The 21,369-nt window shown below is 34.7% G+C and overlaps 1 pseudogene across 1 annotated transcript; it reads left to right on the top strand.

The window, feature by feature from the left end:
• Window positions 1-16,355: 16,355 nt before the first annotated feature.
• On the top strand, window positions 16,356-20,732 carry LOC114398328 (annotated as a pseudogene). Its single transcript, XR_003663576.1, has 2 exons — window positions 16,356-17,686; window positions 19,964-20,732. The product of XR_003663576.1 is annotated as a probable leucine-rich repeat receptor-like protein kinase At1g68400 (transcript).
• The last annotated feature ends 637 nt before the right edge of the window (window positions 20,733-21,369 follow it).

Here is a 21,369-nt window from a genome sequence, read left to right as displayed (position 1 = left end):
CTCCATAGAAGCGCCACAAGCAAGCTTCCATCAATACCCTAGAAATGTTGGATTTTTCAGCCCTTGTATTTTAGGGAACCTAGACTAGTTTTTGTATTAGGGGTAGTTTTGTAATTTCACATGCATTAAGTGAATATTCGATGTGTGTGTTGGAAAATAAATTTGTGCATGTCCTTTATGCTTTACATGCCTCATCTCACCTAAGTACACTTAGTGGAGAATCTTGGACTTGATCTTGGATAAGTGGGCTGAACCATAACTAAAATTCACTAATCATAATTAGTGAAATTTTGGCTCCAAAATTTGGCTCCGCAAATTCAATTTCAAACCCAAGTGAAATTTGAATAGAAATTCAAATTTCCCTCCAATTTTGTGTGACACTTAGGCTATAAATAGAGGTCATGTGTGTGCATTTTTTTAAACTTTGATTATTTGAGAATTACACTTCAAAGTTCATACCTTATTTGAGGCACAAAATTTCGTGTCCCTTCTCTCCCTCTCTCTCCACTCATCTTCTCCTACCTTTAAGCTCTTATCCATGGCTTCCTATGGTAGTGAGCTTCTTCTTAACTCATATTCTCCTTGAAGTGGCATCTCCAATCATCTTTCTTCCTTCTCCATTCCGCTGCCATGATCTTCAAGAAGCAAAGGACTCCATTGATGAAGAATATCCAAGGCCTACAAGCTCCACATGGAGCTACATTAGTAAACATATTTTGTCGTTAGAGAGGACTTAAATTTCCTCCATCTGGTAGCAACCGTTGACATCACCTTCTTTTTAGCATTGTAACCCTCAGGGATGTCAAATTTTGCCACAAAATCAAAATTGTTATGTAACAGTTAGTGAATAATAATATTTTGAAATTATTTAAACAACATCGAATTGTAATATGAACTTAAATATGCACTTACCAAAATGTCATCCCATACTAGGTTCTTTAAAGATTCTGGTGCATCATTCTAACTGGAGTGGAGAATAGGAATTTTTTCTCGCGCTACAACCCCCAAATAACTATGGAACTTTTATGGGGGCCTGATCCTCTCCCAGTAACAGGATTCACATTAACTGATGGCCGAGTCTGATCCAAACTTCTGACGATCAACCTTCTCAGCTGAGTCAATTGTCTAGTCTTCCTAGACGTAGCCTCGGAAGGAATATATGAGTGTGGAGGGGACCTTGGGGTGTTGCTATGAGTCTGCGTAAGTCAAAAAAAATTGAGTTAGGACATAATCATTTATATAAACAACATACAACCATTAACTTGAAAATATGAAAAGCAAAAAATGTATTACTATTATGAGATATGTTATATACATTACTTTGTTCATACGCAGTTATGTTTGAATATTCTCCCAAAACCTTCATCATGATCATTATGATTTGCATATACATCATCCACCTGATCTTCCCCATTTATAAAAGGCACTTGTTCACAGAAAGCAGGCATGTCACTAACATCAAGTGTTAAACCATCAATCCGGTCTCCGATACTAGGTGTTCTCCCTTGTAGAACCATGTTGGATTTCCCCTGCAGTTACTTTTTGGTCCACTTTTTCTTTATACAAATATGTTCAAGGGAAATCCGATTTTCCAGAAAGGGCACCGGATCGTCAAGTATTTAGAATTAAAACGGATGAATCCGAGTATCGAACTTAGGGAACTAGTCTAAGACAGGGTTAAATTCAGAAATAAGGCATTGTTGAAAGAAACATTGATAATTGATGATTTGGAACAGAATTAAACTAAGTCTAGGCTAAAAACAGTAAAAATGCAAATAAGTAAAATTGACAGCAGTAGGTAAAGATGTTGGGTCTTTCTAACAGACCATCTGATGCATGCATGAGTGGACATGACATGCAATAGAATGTATGTAGTTGTCAGAACAAAAGAGCATGCTAAATGCAGATGTGTGGTAATGTAGTGATTTATGCAAAATGCAATGCACGAATATGATAAATGACAAATACGGGAATGATATGTCCATTGCGATGCCATGAAGAGATGCATGATGCAATCAAGGAAAATGCCAGAGTAAGTTTGCTACATGCCCTTAATTTGGGAATCTAATGGGAAAGATCCAAAAAGTCCACTGCTAGTGATAGTTCCCAAGGGTGGTTTTATGTAACCTTACTAGCTTCTAGAGATATCATCCTCTTAAGTAATACATTATGGCAATAGGGACTATCAGCGACAATGCATCACTAAAAGAGAAAAACTCTAGATGAGGCTTCACTGTCATCAAGCGAGTCGGAGACTCAGCATGACCACAGATCGACCTCCACTCCTTGTGGCTCACATAGACCCGTGTGTAAGGCCTAGTATCTCAATGTGTGTGTGAGGTTTAGGTGTCATGTGTGTGTAGAAAAAGTATTTCTAACTATGAATGTAATTGATAGACGAACACACCAAACATAGCATCACAGCAAAGATTATATACCAATATGTACAACAAAAGATTATATACAAACAAGTACAACGAAGGATAAAAGGGAAAGGGAACATAAATAAAGAAGGAGTCATGATAACAACATTGCACACTGACTGAGCGACCTAACTCTCTAAATGTCCCCAGCAGAGTCGCCAACTGTCGTGACCTACCCTTCGGCGGGAGGGCGACACGAAGGCTCACGGATACGTCTTTCAAGAAAGGAAAACGCGCGGAGTCGCCACCAACGTTTATTTGAGGAAAACATTAGAAAAACCAAATGTGGGTCTACGAACTTTAAGTATAAAAGGTTCGGGAGTTGTTTTTACGCACGGGAAAGGTATTAGCACCCCACGCGTCCATCACAAGGGACGACAGCCTCTAATCGAGTGTTCAAGACATGACTTCAAAATTATGTATTTTCCCCTTTTTTATGTTTTTTAGCTTTTTATGGGCCTTTTTGTATTTTTTATCTTTTTGTGGTCGACAAGGGTGTTTCCCTCGGTCCTACGTATCCTCAATTGCGATGAGAAAATCAGACCTACATAGTTCTTTGAGAACTAAAGGTTGGTTAAGTTGTTTTTATCTTTTTTTGCAAAATATATTTTAACCGAACAAAAGTCGTTTAAGGCATTGGACCTTTAAACGATCTTTTGATTTTTGAAAAGGAGAGAAATGTTAAGGTGTTGGACCATTAACGATCTCTTGGTTTTAAAATGAGAGAAACGTTAAGGTGTTGGACCATCAACGATCTCTTGGTTTTTAAAAGGAGAGAAACGTTAAGGTGTTGGACCATCAACGATCTCTTGATTTTTGAAAGGAGAGAAACGTTAAGGCGTTGGACCATTAACGATCTCTTGGGGTGGCCGACAAAAGCGGGGCTTTTGCTCCTACGTATCCTCAATTGCGATGAGGAACTCAGACCTATGTAGTTCTTCGTGACCATTTAAGGTGTTGGACCTTAAAACGGCTTCAAGTGATTTTTGCAGACAAAGCTTAGTTTGTGAGTTAATTTTAGCCTTAGTTTCACTGCGTTATTATCAATTCATTTAAAGGAAACTTTCAAAGTAAAATGTCTGATTGATTTTTTTGATTATTTTATTATTATTTTTTTCAGAGATATTTTGATCATTTTACTATTATTTTCTTCAAAGATATTTTGTTTTAACAATAATTAAACGAAATTACAACACAAATGATCGGTTGAAATTCATTTTATCAAATATTAAACGAGATAACGGCTTAAATAAACGGTTGAAAGCTCGTAAAAGCAGAAGAAAATAATACCAAAAGTAAATGAGATGAAGAATGAAAGCAAACAAAACAAGAATGAATTGAAAGCTTCGGATTCAGAAACTTACCGGTTGAAGATCGAAGAACGAACGAAGAACGACGAAGAACGGTGAAGAACTTCCACGGAATCGCTCATAGAAACGTCTCAGAAGCGTTACGGAAGCACCTCGGCTTGGATTTTTTTCCTTCTTTCTCTTCTCCTCACTAATTTCAAGTGAAAGCTTAGTGCAAAAATTGTCGGATCCTTAAATTCAGCCCCCTTCCCCTATTTATAGGAGAAAAGGGGAGGTGGTTGCTACCCAGAGGCTTCTTGAGGAAGATTTTTGAGTACACCCCCCATTTGATAAGTTCACCCCCCTTCTAGGATGCTTAGTGATGAAGTTTCCTAAGCGCACCACCTAATTTTCTGAGTGCACCCCCCTCTAGGTTGCTTAGTGATTAAGTTTCCTGAGCGCACCCCCCAATTTGAGGAGTGCGCCACCTTCCAGAATGTTCTAGATGGTCCCAATGCTAGTTACACCCGCAATTTTGATAAGTGCAACCCCGTTTTTGTGTTTTTGGCTTATTTCTTTCCAAAATGTCACGAAACTTTACGGATTATGCAACGATGAGTGTTAAGCGTCTCAAAGTGATCAACCAAGGTCCACACGCCGACAACAATTGTCCCCGGACGAAATTAGGGTATGACAAAACAAGAACAACAACAACAACAACAACAACAACAAGGACAAGAACAAGAATGAAAACAAGAACACAAACAAGAACGCAACAAGACGCAAATAACAGAATAGAACACGAACCTGAGACAAATTACAAAGAGAAAAAAAATAAAAATTGGATAGGCTAGAACCTGTAACAAGAGTTGAAGCTCTGATACCAGATGATATGATCCGTACTAGGAGCGGATCACTTAATATAGACTACAGAGTTTTGGATGACGCCACTTCCGGAGATGGAAGATAAGTTAGGGTAGACACCACAAGGATTACCTTGATAAGTCCAAGATTGGTTTAGCGAGGAACCCAGAGAAAAGTTCTCACAAAATTTTTATCAAATGCAAAAGTGCTTCTATTGGAAATGAAATCCATACATATAGTGTATTTGAAGGGAAAATAGAAATAGACATGGGCCTTTAAATCAGTTTGGGCCTTTAGCAATGATTAATATGCTTAGTAGTGCCTCTACTTCTGGGCCTTCATCCTTCCCCACTTAGTCTTTGTTAAGTATGCCTGCTACCATTTGTTGGAGGGTATCCACTAATTGTTTGGTCCTACTCCTGGTCAAAGGTCCCTGTATTTAGGCAGTTTCAGGATTCTTATCACTGAGGTTCAACGAAGGTCACGAAAAAGATATCAATTTTATAAAAAGAAAACTTTTACAACATCTCATTTGCAAAGGTTTTTCAAAGGAAGTGTAAAAACATCTAATAATTGTACCATATCACAAAAGATACTAAGAAAGGCTCAAATTAACTAGGAGAAGGCATAGAAAACACGGTTACCTCGAAGAAACTGCAAAGGGAGGGTTGAAGGCTTCATTCTCTACTAAATCCTCGAGTTGAGTTTTGGAGATTTCACTTTGGTTAAAGTGTTCCGCTTTGTGGGGTGGTCCGGCAGCAAGCAGCAGCAGCTCGTGGCGGTCACCAGTGGTCGTGGTTGGTGGAGGAGGAGGTTCTAGGGTTTGGGTAAGAGTTTTGGAGAGAGTGTGAGTAAAAAATGCATTCTTTCTCGCTGTTGGTCGTATTGCGGTTTATTTTATGTTATTTATTTCATGACAATCACAAAACAAAAATAAAAAACCTAGTTCTTAGTTAAATAATTACATGAAATCTCTCCTTTATTCCTTTGAGAGACGACTTGAACGATAGTTCAGATACTACATCTTGATTGGGATACACTTGACTATAAGTTGAATCTAATGTGAAATAAAACCCTAACAATCACACATATAGAGTAATCAATTGGAGAAGATGAATGAATTAAATGAAATTTTTTTTTTCATGGTTAATTAATAAAATATAATTTAATTAACTAACAACATATTTAATTAAATGAGATGCAATATGATAAAATAATTAATTAGACATGATTTAATTAATTGCTTGTGTATCTAATCTAATATGATTTGATATGATAAGATATGATTGAGATTTGGGTTAGATCACTCTCATATTTATATGAAAGAGGTTGACCTAATATGACACATGAAATTCAATATTGAGAGGGGGAGAGGGAGAGAGAAAGAGTAGTGTGTCTACTAAATCCCAATGTGTCTATTGTCGGCTAGCAACAAGACCTTGTTGTGATTGTTGCTCGCGTGGATTGCATAGGTGTCATAATTTTGATGCTTGGTGATCAAATGCAACTCATCACTTGAAATCATGCTACAAAGGTACATTCTAAGACCTTAGAGATTCTTCAGTAACACGTGATCAATGGGATGGAGTTTGTTCCGCTCATGGTCTTTAAAAAACTTAAATTATAGACCGTGAAACCCCAACATCCTAGTGGTTCCCTTTCATCAATTTCTCTAAGTTTTAGCCTTGTCACCATATACTTCCCTTGGAACCAAAAAGACTTTGATTTCTCATAAGGTGCCAGTGGAGTCCTAAAAGCAACATCGATTGATCCCTAGTTGACATCATTTATGATTGACACTAGGATGATATTTGATCGTCTTTGAGCCCCTAACTCAATTTTGAAAGATTTCTACAAAGTCAATTGTGATTGGGTCAAATTGACACACAATGGTTAAAACTTTGCAAAAATCTCCCAAAATTGACTCAGTTGTGCTTGTAACACACTCAAAAAGCATTATTTCACTATCTCAGCCTCTAATTAGGTAAATAGGTGTATGGGATTAATTTTTTATAACAACAATTTGATGGAAAAACCAATTAAAGAATAATAATAGAAGTTCAAGACCTAATTAAAAGAAAAAAAAAGTTCAAGGACCTAATTGAAAGTTTTGTGAAAGTATGTGGACCTGAGGATTGATTTAACAAAAAATATTTTAAATATGATTTTAATGATTATACACTAATAATTTTATACTATCATTTAATCACAAGTCACTTTTCCTATAACTTTTAAGGTAATTATTGTAAAAGTCAATAAATTTATCATATGTAACGACTTGTAATTGGATGACAGTGTTAAAAATTTAAACTATAAGTCCATAGCCTTTTTTTCATTTAATCTTAAACTATTATTTTTAGGGAGTTTTGGTATATACATTTTTGTGTCCATTTTACCCTTATACTACATCTCTAAATTATTATTATTATTATTATTATTATTATTATTATTATTATTATTATTATATCCTTATAACTACCTTTACAAATCACTCATTATTACATAATGTAACATTCTGAAATTTCGATAACTGAAAATAGATGTTTGATGTATTTCTTGTATTATTTGATTATTTGATTAATTTGAATTAGTTGAAGTGTTGTGTGAATTATCCTTGTGCAGCTGCTTGTTGTAGATGTTAGGTTATATGGAGTTTGATTGATTTGTGTTGGAAATCTGTGATTTCAAGTTTGACCCAAAACTTGTTTGGGTAAAAATCATGATCTTGGACTCATTAACTGTTGGATCGTCTTCAAACTTAGACAATATGTTTGTAACCCATGTTTGCATTCTTGATGGGATTTGCGAAATAACACTTTTGGACAACTCGCTTAGCGAGACAAGCATCTTAAGTGCAATTCCACGTAGAGGAGATAATTCAGACAACGAGATCAGCGCGCTATTTCACACAAAGGAGATAATTCACTCAGCCCGAAATGTCACGCTTAGTGCCAAAAGTTGATTTTCACTTAGCAAAATGAGCTCGCTAAGTGAGATCTGCAGATTATAAATACGTTCTTCAGCATGAAAAACACAATTTTTCACCCCCCCCCCCCCCCTCCTCTCTCTAAACCCTCATGCAAACCATAGAACCTCCTCCACCACCACCCACAACCACCAGTGACCACCACGAGTTGCCACCACCTGCTGCTAGACCACCACACATAGAGGAACACTTTAATTGGAGTGGAATCTTCAAAACTCAACTCGAGGATTCGGTAGAGAACAGAGCTCTTGACCCTCCCATCATGATTTCTTCGAGATAATTGTTAGACTATTGGCAAGCGTACCAATGTCTTTGCAAGTTATAGATTTATAAAAAGAAATCGTCTCCACAGGGACTTGAGTTACTCAATTCTTCTGGATAAAAGCAAGCAGTTCAATAGTTATGTACAAATTTAATCGAGATATCATGGGTTTGTCTAACTAATGAAAAATAACTAAAGTAACAGAATAATGGAAATAGAGAAATTTAGGCGTCGAAAATACATAAAATTACGGAAACAATAATAGTGAATTTAATTAATTCAACAAAAATGTAGAATTGGATTTTATCGTTCATACCCTCAGTATCCTAACAAGATTAACATATATGAATCATTTTCTAACATTACTGTGCACACATTAAATTACCTCGAATCAATCTCTCGCACTCAAGAATCCTAAGAATATTTACCGAATATCGATCCCTCGCATATGAAATAAATATCCCAACATTAGAATTACAATCTCATGCTATTTGTAATCGAAACATTATGCTCTATTCCTAGCAACGTAACATAAAGAATAAATTCATTTAGTTCAAATTCTAAGAGTATTTTGCAGTCAAACTTAAAATCCAATTTTTTGAAACTAGTGATCAAATAGAATCAAGCATTACGAACAGAAAGAAATCACCAGTAATGAGTAGAAAAGATTCATACATATATTAAAAATCAAAAGAGATACACAAGGGTATGAAGAATATATTCAATCCATTGGAGAAACTAGATGAGCATTGCGTAGAGCAAAAGATCAACAAGAGAAATGATGAAGGATGCGATCTACGGTCACAACCCTACAGCGCAACGCCACTTCCTTTCTCCTTTCTCTCTCCTGGCTTCGAGCTTCTTCTCTGCTTCTATGGTGCCTCTGGTTTATGTTTCTTCCTTTGATTTGCATGGTTTGTATAGAATTTGAGCTAAGAGGTGCAAACCAACTCGTCCAGGTGAGTTGCTTACTTAATGTTGAAGGTACTTACTCGCCCAAGCGAGTTGGTTGTTGAGGCCTGATGAAACTTGATTAGCCCAGGTGAGCTGGTTGCTAGCCTAGGTGAATGGTTGTATGAAATCTTGGAAAAATGATCATTTTGCCTTTTCTTTTAACTTGGCTTCTGGATTCAACAAACAACCATCAAAACCTACATAATCATGGATGAATCTTCCATATTTAAACAAAAACATTAGTAAATGTACAATATATATATATAAAACAACTAGATTTAAGGGAAGTTTATAAGAAAACTATTACAATCAAAAGAGAAGTGTTACATTTTAATCCCAAAAATAACTAAATTGTGGCACTTATTAGTAACCGTGATTTCTATGCCTTCTTCTAGTTAGTTTGAACCCCTCTTTGTATCTCTCGTGATTTTGATATTATTTTTGGATGGTTTTACACTTCCTTTGAAAAACCCTTGATAGTGAGACATTGTAAAAGTTGCCTTTTCATACAATAAATTTCACTTTTGTGACCTTTGCTGAACCCCGGTCATATTGGCATGATCGGAATTTTAAAATGATGTCTCTTTGATGAAGAACCCAAAAACACCATTTTATTCCCTTTTAAAATTGAATAGGTATTTGACCCTGAATGTTAATATTAACCTTGTCTTTGAAATCTATATTGAATTGTCTTTGATTTGGTATATAGAACTCTACGTTTGAACCAAAGGATGCAAACCTAAGAGATATCAGAACAACACCGCGAGGAACTAACAGAGAGATATAGATAGGTGAGGGGAGTTTATTGTTTGTTTACAACTTTTGATACCATAGTTTGGGTCAGGGAACCCAATCATGGGGATGTATGTTTGTCCCTGTGCATGCTGGTTTTCAAGAAAAACTATGTTTTAAACTAATGGGATGTGATATATTTGCTATTGATGAATGAAACTATGAATGATGTTATTGTAATGATTAGGATTTTTGCAAAAAGTCTTAATTACAGGAGGAGACTCTGCCCAAAATTTTATATTTGTTCTTTTATTTACTTCTTTATTAAATTTTAAATAGGCATAAGAGTTTGTTTTGTATACCATAGTTCTCCTCTTTAATTTAGAATTTTCCCCTAAAATATTAGTGTCGTGGTATTATGAATTATTATTGTATGAGATTTGTGTTGTCTGAAGACCTAAACATTTTGAATCCTAGGCATGAATTTATATGTATATATATGGAATGTGATTACTTGTGATGTTGATGATATTGAGATGAGATGATTGATGATGGTATTGAAATGAGATGATTGTTGGTGTTGATGATGATATTGAGATGAGATGATGTTGATGTTGATGATGTCATTGAGATGAGATGATGTTGATGTTAATGATGTCATCATGATAGATGTATGTTGTGTATGTACATGGAGGTGCAGTGACCTGTTGGATATCCCTGGAGAGGGAAGGGGGATTGCTTAGAGTTTTTAACTATCCATGTTCAATGCATTAATTGTGCCTGTGTTTCATTCTTCATAATTGCATGGAAATAATATAAACTTTGTTAGTAAGTACCTGTGGTTTTTCATGAAAAAAAATGCGGGTACCCAAGCATGTTGTAACACCCTAAAATATCGCTAATTATAAACTGATGTTTAATAGTATTTATCGTGTTATTTTATTATATGATTGAATTGAATGAGTTTAGGTATGGTGTGAATAAGTCATGCGTGATTTGCTTGATATGGATGTTGAGTTATGTGGAGTTTTATTGACCTAAGTTGAAATTATGAAATTTCAAATTTTACCTAAACCTATTTTGTAGAAGCAAGATATTTTGATGTTTTGATGATGCTAAAGGATCAAATGCTTCTCAAGTTTTATTCAAGATAAGAATCCAAGAAAATCAAGATATATGATCAAGTTGATCTCTAGAATCTTAGGAAGAAGTTTCCAAATTGAAAAAGATAAAGGTTTGGCCAAAGAATTTTATCTAAATCATTTTAAATTGATATTTACTCTCTGGTAATCGATTACCAAAGGATGTAATCGATTACTAGTGGCTAATATGCTTTTTGAAAAGGTTTTAAATATTTTAGAAAGCATGTAATCGATTACACATGGCTTGTAATCGATTACCAGAGGTTTGGAACTTTTTAAAACAGCCATAAGAAATTTGAATTTAAATTTCAAAGTTGTGTAATCGATTATAGTAAGTTGGTAATCGATTACCAGTGTTTAAATATTCAAATTTCAAATAAGAAGAGTCATAACTCTTCAGAAGTAACTATGTAATCAATTACACCATTATTGTAATCGATTACTAGTAAGGATTTTCGAATATAACTCCCAACAATCACATATTTTCTAATGTTTTTGAATGGCCATCAAAGGCCTATATATAAGTGACTTGGGGTACGAAAATTCTTGAGAGTTTTCATTGCCCAAAAAGTCTTATCCTCTCAAAAGATTAAGACAGTTTTTTTGAACTGAAATGTCTTATCCTCTCAAAAAGGATTCTTTGGTCAAACACTTTTATATTCAATAAGGAATCTTGATTGATCTTCAATTGTAATATCTTTCTCTTTCAAGAAAGATTTATTCTTCTCTTCTTCTTACTTCTGAAAAGGGATTAAGAGACCGAGGGTCTCTTGTTGTAAAGGATTCCTAAACACAAGGGAAGGGTTCTCCCTGTGTGGTTCAGACTTTGTAAAAGGAGTTTTACAAAGAGAGTGGAAAATCTCAAGTGGGTTGCTTAAGGACTGAACGTAAGCACAGGAAGTGGTCGAACCAGTATAAATCAAGTTTGCATTTCTCTCTTCCCTTAAACTTCTTTTATTTATTTTTATTTATCTTTTGCTTTAAAGAAGTTTATTTTGAATTGTCTTTTGAGTAATTCATGTTAAGGGTGCATTGTTAATCCAAAAAGAGAGAGTGAAATTTTAATTGGGGAATAGTCTTTGTATCATAATTCAACCCCCCTTCTTAAGATAACTAAGGCCATTTGTCTAACATATTTCAGTAAATTTGCAATCCTGGATTTGTTAATCATTGGATCGTCTTCACATTTTGACTATAGCTTCCTAACACATGTCTCCACAGTTTGACCGTTGGGATTTTCAAAATAACAAATTTTCACCTCTCCCTTAGCACGAAAAGCACAATTCCAACCTGAGAAGGAATTGCGTTGAGCGAGAATTGTTGCGCTTAGCACAAGAGGAATTGCGCTCAGTGCGAATCGTCGCACTCAGTGCAAATTCCAACCCGAGAGGGAATTGCACTGAGCAAGAATTGTCGCGATTAGCGCCAAAAGTGGACTCCCACTTAGCGAGACGAGCTCGCTAAGCGAGATCTGCAAATTATAAATACGTTCTTCAGTGTGAAAAACATGATTTTTTTCACTCTCCTCCCCTCCAAACGCCCACCCAAACCCTAACACCTTCTTCTCCACCACCCATGACCACCGGTGGCCACCACGAGCCGCCATTGCTTGCCGTCGAACCACCACACCAAGAGAAACGTTTTAATCAAAGCGGAATCCTCAGAATCCACCTCAAGGATTCAGTGGATAAAAATCCCTCAATCCTTTCTTTTGTAGCTTCTCTAAGATAATCTTGACTTCTAAGTCTTTCTCCTAGTTAGTTTGAGCTTCTCTTAGTGTCTCTTGTGTTTTGGGTACTGTAATAAGGTGTTTTTACACTTCCTTTGAAAAACCCTTGAAAATGAGATGTTGTAAAAGTTATTTTTTTTTATATAAAATTGATGTTATTTTCGTGACCTTCACTGAACCCCGGTTACATTGGCGTTATCGAAATTTCAAAATGACGTCTTCTTTTAATAGAATCTAAAACACCTTTTAGCTGTTTATGTTTTGACAGGGGTAATTGACCCCGAATGTTGTTATTAACCTTGTTTTTGAAATCTATACTAAATTTCCTTCAACATGGTATATAGAACCTTGCGTTTGGACTGACGAATGTGAACGAGAGAGGTCTCCGAGCAACACAAAGAGGAAATGACGTAGAGCTCACGATAGGTGAGGGGAGCTTATTATAATTTATGACTTTTGATACCATAGTTGGGGTCAGGGAACCTAATTGTGAGGATGTATGCTTGTCCCTGTTGCATGCTAGTTTTCAAGAAAAATAATGTTTTGACTAATGAGATGCGATATGTCTATTATTGATAAATGACATTATTGTTTTTATTAAACTTGTGTTGTCTGACGACCTGGGAGTGTGAATCTCAGGCATGAACTATATATGTATGTATATGCGGAATGTGATTTACTAATGATATTGTTATTGATGAATTAATTGATATGAGATGATGTTGTTATTGATGATTATGTTGATATGAGATGATGTTGTTATTGATGATAATGTCATTGAGATGAGATGATGATGATGTTGAGAATGACATTGAGATGAGATGTTGATGATGTTGAAAATGTCATTGTGATGATGTATGTTGTGTATGTACATGGGGGGTGCAGTGACCATGTTGGATATCCCTGGTAGGGGAAATAAAGTGGTTAAAGAGTTTTAAGCATCTCTAAAGGGGGATGGCTTAGAATCTTTAATTATCCACGGTCGGTGCATTGATGGTGCCCATGTTTCATACTTCATATTGCATGGAAATAGTATAAACTTTGTCAATAAGTACTTGTAGTTTCTCCTTAGGAGGAATACTTGTACTTGGGGCATGTCACTCAGTTTGGAACTCCCTTGAGACTCAGGCTGATCACCGTGGGGGGGGAGGGGGAGTTGCATGTGCACGCCAGGGTGACCTTGACACTTACTGCCTAGTTTTCCTAAGTGAGAGTGTCGTGTGGACACGCTTAGGCTATTACCTTGATGAATGGTACCACATTGCATTTGAGAGTTGAGGTCAGGTGCATGCACCATACTGAGCATCATTGATTGGAATTATGGATGGATGATGACTACTTGTTGAGTGTATGTTAGACTAATGGATGTTTGTGTATGCTTATGGTATTTGTTAATGTTTTCTTACTAATTATGGTTATTTGATTTTTGTATTAATTTCTTTTATAATAAATTCACCCTCGCAATTTTTGTACCGTGTGGTTGGTACCTGTGATGATCGCGAACCTTTGTTCGTGGGAGCAGAATGATAGTAGTAGAGTACGTGAAGTGAGATTCTTTTGTGGAGCCACCAAGCCTATGTGATGACGTTGGGATTATTTTTGGAGAGATTTGTGTTTTGTTAATCAACTCCTCCGTAGCTGGTTCCATAATTCTTTTTTTGAATTGAGGATGTAAATCACAGATTTAATTATATGTATAAACTAATTTACTTTCCATTATGTGAATGTTGTGTACTGAGTTACTATACCTATATATATATATATATATATATATATATATATATATATATATATATATATATATATATATATATATATATGTATGTATGTATGTATATATATATATATGTATGTATGTATGTATTCATTTAAGTAATGATGTGTTGTTTGGTGAATATATCTTGAAAAATTTACTTTCATTTTTCATAAGCAAATTGACGGAGTTTTCAATTAAAAATTGAAATTTTCACGGTTTAGAGTGGTGATATCGTAGCGACGAGGCGGGTCGTTACACATGTCACTCAGTTTGAAACTCCCTTGAGACTCATGTTGATCACCATGGGGGGGGGGGGAGTGGCCTATGCACGATAGGGTGACCTCAACATTTGTCGTCTAATTTTCCTAAGTGAGAGTGTCATGTGGACACGCTTAAGTTATTTCCTAACGAATGGTACCACATTGCATTTGAGAGTTGAGTTAGGTGCATGCATCATTCTAAGGATAATTGATTTGAATTGTGGAAAAAGTTTATGACTAGTTTGTTAAGTGTACGTTGAATTAATGGATTATTAAGAATGATTTTGGTTACTGTTATTGTTTTCTTGCTAATCATTGTTTGGTGTTTGTTAATCTTTTATAATAAACTCACACTTGCAATTTTGTATCATGTAGTTGGTACATGTGATGATCGTGAACCTTCGTTTGTGGGAGCAGATGAGCAGTAGTAGGTGATGTTGGAGGGAGATTCTTTTGTTAGAACCGTCAAGCCGACGTGATAACATTAAAATTTATTTTGGGAGAGAGTTGTGTTTTGTTATCAACTCTTCCGTAGTTGGTTCCTTGATTCTTTTTTATTGGGCATGTAAATCACAGGTTTAGATACATGTAAAAACTGAATTATCTAACACGTGAATGATGTATAGTAATTTTATATATATATATATATATATATATATATATATATATATATATATATATATATATATATATATATATATATATATATATATATATATATATATATATATATATATATATATATATTCACGTATTTGTGTGTTGTTTGGTGAATGTATATCGCAAAAATTTTACCCTTGTTTTCATAATCCAATTAATAGAGTTTTCACTTAAAATTTAAATGTCGCATTTTAGAGTAGTGATATCGTAGTGAAGAGACGGGTTGTTACACATAACCTTTATTATGTTTGTTTTTTTTTTTTAAATGAAGAAACACTTAGGCATGAACAATTGCTTTTCTCCTAATACATAATATAGGCTAAATGTTATTTTTGGTCCATTATGTTTTAGTATTTTTTTTCATTTTGGTACAATATGTTTTAGGCTTAAATGTAAATTTAGTCCCCCTATTTTGCTCAATCCACAATTTTGATCCCTCCATTTCAAAATTAAGACACTTGGTTCTTCTATTTTAAAAAATCCGCGATTTTAGTCCTCACATTTCAAAATAGAGACATTTAGTCATTCTATTTTAGAAAATTTATAATTTTGGTCAAATTCTCAATTTTGTTTACATTTTATTTCTTTTCTTTTAGTCCAATTGAACCCTAAACCTAAATATTCATTTAAGGTACCATTAAGAGATGATTTAATTAGTTACAAAGTAAGAAAATAAAAGAAATAAAATGTAGAAAAAATTAAAGATTAAACCAAAAATTTGGATTTTCTAAAATATGGAGGCCAAATGTTTCTATTTTGAAATATGGGCACCGAAATTACTGATTTTTTTAAATAGGAAGATCAAATGTTTCAATTTTAAAATAGATAGATCAAAATTACAGATTGAGTAAAATAGATGAATCAAAATTGCATTTAAGTCTATATTTTAAAAGTTTCATTTTAGTCCTCTATGTTTTTTAAAGTTTCATTTTGGTTCTTTTAGTTTTTGAAAGTTTTATTTTAATTATTTCTTTCATTTTCCATTAAAAATGTTAGTGCTATGTCAATATTTTAAATTTTGAGTGTATACTAAATATAAGTAAAATAATTAATATAAAATAGTGGTGAGTAAAATAATTAATTATTTTAAAATTTTTAAAACTTAATATACCAAAATAAAATTTTTAAAAATATAAATAATCAAAATAAATTTTTAATGTAATAAAATGAAAAAAATAGTAAAAGATAATGGATAAAAATCAAATTTAGCCTATAATATTTTTAAAAAAAAATCTTAAATTTAAACATTTATTTATTTATTGACGTGACTTTCCAGCTCTGCTCACAATAATACAAAACCAACCGCACCAGCCTCATCACTCACTCACTTCACTCTTCACCCACTCCAGCAATGGCGTCACCTGGTTCCCCTTACCTCCTCCTTCCCACCACCATCTCCCTGTCGTTTTACCTCTCCCTTGTCGTCCACTCCGCCGCCAGCAACCCCGACTTCCACCCCCTAATGTCGTTCAAAGCCTCCTCCGACCCTTCCAACAAATTCCTCTCCCAATGGAACTCCACGTCCTCCAACCCCTGCACCTGGCACGGCGTCTCCTGCCTCCACCACCGCGTCTCCCACCTCGTCCTCGAAGACCTCAACCTCACCGGCTCCATCCTCCCCCTCACTTCCCTCACCCAACTCCGCATCCTCAGCCTTAAACGCAACCGTTTTGACGGTCCCTTCCCCTCCCTCTCCAACCTCACCGCCCTCAAGCTCCTCTTCCTCTCCCACAACAAATTCTCCGGCGAGTTTCCCGCCACCGTCACCTCCCTCCCCCACCTCTACCGCCTCGACATCTCCCACAACAACCTCTCTGGCCAGATTCCGGCCACTGTCAACCATTTAACCCACCTCCTCCCCTCCGCCTCGACTCCAACAACCTCCGCGGCCGCATTCCCAACATGATCAACCTTTCTCATCTTCAAGATTTCAACGTTTCGAGTAACCAACTCTCCGGTCAAATACCCGATTCGCTTTCAGGCTTCCCCGGGTCCGCGTTTTCTAACAACCTTTTTCTCTGTGGAGTTCCGTTACGAAAATGCAAAGGCCAGACAAAAGCTATCCCTGCCCTCGCTTCGCCGTTGAAGCCTCGAAACGACACAGTTTTGAATAAAAGAAAAACCCACGGGGCAGCGCCAAAAATTGGGGTGATGGTTTTGGTTATTATTGTTCTCGGCGACGTGTTGGTGTTGGCTCTTGTTTCATTTCTTCTCTACTGCTATTTCTGGCGGTTATTAAAAGAAGGGAAAGCAGAGACTCATTCGAAGTCGAATGCGGTGTACAAAGGGTGTGCCGAGAGGGGTGTAAACAGCGACGGGATGGTGTTTTTGGAAGGAGTGATGAGGTTTGAGTTGGAGGAATTGCTGCGTGCGTCTGCGGAAATGTTGGGGAAGGGCGTGTTTGGGACTGCGTATAAAGCGGTGCTCGATGATGGGACCGTTGCTGCGGTGAAGAGACTGAAAGAAGTGAGTGTTGGAGGGAAGAGGGAGTTCCAGCAGCGAATGGAAGTGCTTGGAAGGTTGAGACACTGCAATGTTGTTCCTTTGAGGGCTTACTATTTCGCCAAAGATGAGAAGTTGCTTGTGTCCGATTACATGCCCAATGGTAGCTTGTCCTGGCTCCTCCACGGTAACATCACATCATTTTATTACTTACTATCAAATTTTTCTTTTTTTCTAAATTTATTTAGGATTTTTCGTTGCTCGAGATTTTTGTTTTTAGTTGTTCCATTCCACTGCTGAAATTCAGTAAAAGTCCGTGTTTAGTGATTTAGTCAACTTTAAAAATAATAAAATCCATTTTCTTTTATAGTAGTTTGTTTAAATTAAAAAAAAAAACTTTGAAAGTGCTTTTTAAAATAATATTTTTATAAGAAGTAGATTTCGATAATAAAAAAAAACAGAAAATTATTTTTTAAAGTAAAATAAATTTAAATAAATATATTATCACCGAAAAAATTCTTTATTTTATTTAATAAAAAAATTAAATAAACTGTCCTTAATTAAATGTTGAGTAGAACCAAAGTTTTATTATAATGATCTGGCATAATAAATATTTATATTAAAGTTTAAATAAATTGTAACAACTATAAAAACTTTATTGGGGATGTTATATAAATTATTTGACGTGAATAACTTTGAATTAAAGATCAAATCTTCGCATATACTATAATTTATCATAAATTTCGTCTTACCGACTTCTCTCTTTTTTGACAATATTAAAATTCATACGATCTACTTATTTTATTGGTGCTTTCAAGATTTCTTTATATTATAAAATTCTAATTATGAAAAATACTTATAAAAGCTATTCAAGATTTTTTTTTTCCGGCATTGTCTTTGCTGCCAGCCAATAAAATAGCGTAAAAGAAATAGTAAAAACTACAACATAATCTGTCACCTACTTATTTAGTGATGATGGTGTAATGAACAAGACACCCGTGCATGTAGGGTACCCAGATCAAACTAGAGTTATTATTTTGATTTTTGGGTAGGGGTCCATGTTGATGCAATGAAGATTTTGAAGTTGGAGCATGTGATTATGCATCTTTGTTTGCAACACGGGATCAACAGGTCCTTCTTTCTTCCTTCCAACCTTCAGCTTTTCATGCATTTACCATCATTCACAGACAAAACAATTGTTAAATGAGCACAGCATGCACTATATGACCCATCTGGGATAGGGGTTACTGAACTATTTACATACTACGCTACTGTATTAGATTCTTTTCTTATAAAAGTAGGTGGGGGGGAGAGAGAATAGAGAATACTACTAGCTAGTGTCTTTTGTGAGAATTTCTCCTTTGCTTTTTGTTCTTTTCCAAAACAACCTTTGGCCTTTTGCTTTTATCTTTAGCCACTCAAGTATTGAGAATGTAACCAAAAAGGGCAAAGTAGGCCACAACCATTTGAACCTTGTGCAAAAGTCAGATGCCCTTGCTTTAGTGAATAATACGATAATTTTATATTAGAAAGGAAAAAGATAGAAAACATAAAATTTAAGATAATAGAAATCTATATAATATAATTTGAGATAATAGAAATCTATATAATATATAATTTTAAATTTTCTAGTTAATTATGTCTTTTTTAATTTTAAAATCAAGCAATTTTAACCTTTAATTAATTTCCTTCTATTCTAAAACTGATTTTTTCTCATTTTATACCTAAACATTGAAGGAGTAACTATTAATTGAAAACATGAAATAATTTTAAAAAGATAGAAATTAAAATTTTAGAAAAAAATTGAAAATAAGAGATGAGATTATGATTTGAAAAGTGAATAATAGGATTTTTAATTTTTAGTAAAATTTGATGTCTTTATCAATAAAAATAAATTTAATTTGTAACGATTTTGTGTGTAAAAAGATAATTTGATAAATCTTATTAAAAAAATATAAAAATTAATTAATCTTAAAAACCATTAATTAATTAAAAAAAATTAAAATCACACCTGATTTAAATTAACGAAACTAAAATCATAATCAAACCTTTAAATTAATATGACAAGTCTTTGAATAAATAATGGCAGATATTTGGTATATCTATTTTACTTCTTTCGCTCTTATAACATGAAGAAAATTAATACAATTTGAGAGCAAAGAAAATGGTAGTGATATAAAAAGAATCCCTCACAAACTTCTTTTTATCTTTTATTAATTAAAATTTTCTAAAAAACTATAATATTATGAAAAAAAAAATTAAATAACAGAAAAATTCAGATAATAATGTTATAATTTCTAAAAAAATTTAATTATTACTTAAAAATCTGTTAAGAAAAATTATTACTTAAAAATGTGATAGAAAATATGATTCCGAATTTTTTTTTCCATATACATATATGATGGGGCAAAAACGTAAATAAAACTCAACTTAAAAATGAATAATGAATCGGTGTCTCCCACAGGTAACCGAGGACCGGGACGGACCCCACTGGATTGGACCACGCGGGTGAAACTCGCAGCTGGAGCGGCACGAGGCATAGCCTTCATTCACAACAGTGATAAGCTCACCCACGGTAATATCAAATCCACGAACGTTCTTGTCGACGTGGTGGGCAACGCGTGCGTGTCGGATTTCGGGCTCTCCTCCATCTTCGCCGGCCCCACGTGTGCTCGATCCAACGGGTACCTCGCGCCGGAGGCATCATTGGATGGCCGGAAGCAGACCCATATGTCTGACGTGTACTCCTTCGGGGTCCTCCTGATGGAGATTCTGACGGGGAAGTGCCCCTCCGCTGCCGCGGAGGCGCTGGAGCTTCCCCGGTGGGTCCGTTCAGTGGTGAGGGAGGAATGGACGGCGGAGGTGTTCGATCTCGAGCTGATGAGGTACAAGGACATTGAGGAGGAGATGGTGGCGCTGTTGCAGATTGCTATGGCGTGCACTGTGGCGGCGCCTGATCAACGACCCAGGATGAGCCACGTAGCGAAAATGATCGAGGACTTGAGTGGGATCCACGTGTCGCCGTCTCATGACGCGTTGGACTTGGTTTCGGAGTCGCCTTCTGTGCCTGAAGATGCGTGTACAGGAGGAGGTGGAGCTAGTGCTAGTCAATGAACTTGGACTTTGTAAATTAAATTATTATTTAGTGTTGAATATGTTTTTCAATTAACCTTTTCTGGAACTTTTATTTGTATTTCATATATATTATTCAATATAAGCTAATTTTTACGTTAGGGGATTATTATTATATCAAGTAAAGCAATGTGGATAGGATATGAATAATTTTAAAGCTTTTTGCAACGTCCTTTTGTTAATTTTTTATTTTTATGGTAAATATTGAATGTGATTAATATTTTCAAAGATATTATATTTTACTTCATCGAATATCTTTTTTTTAATAAAATACCATACCACATAAGATATAACATTATTTGATGTTACATATTTATTCAGTTGATGCGCTTTTCTTCCTCAAATTTATTCATGCTTTTTTAATTGAATAATTATAAATTCTCTTTTTAGACAACTTCAATAAGTTATTATATAAATTTTTATATTCTTTTATAATGTTATACTTTTTATAACTTTATGTAATGTAATTATTTTGACTTTAGGTTAAGAATTCTCAATTTTTTAAAAAAACAAAAAAGATTCCATGATTTGTTATATAATTTTATATTTTTATTATTTATTTATATTATAAATGTTTATTGTTGTGAGATTGATAAATCACTTCTGGAGTAATATTTTGTATCATTTGCATGCATTTTCTTGATAGAATTCACGTTTAAATACTAGTTTTATCTTGACAGAAGTATAATGTTCAATTAAGTGAAAAAAGTAAAAATTTACACTTTTACCTACAAATTT

Source organism: Glycine soja, chromosome 19, assembly GCF_004193775.1.
Source record: "Glycine soja cultivar W05 chromosome 19, ASM419377v2, whole genome shotgun sequence".
NCBI lineage: Eukaryota > Viridiplantae > Streptophyta > Magnoliopsida > Fabales > Fabaceae > Glycine > Glycine soja.
Note: the sequence above shows the minus strand (reverse complement) of the source record. Positions and strands in the feature narration are given on the sequence as shown.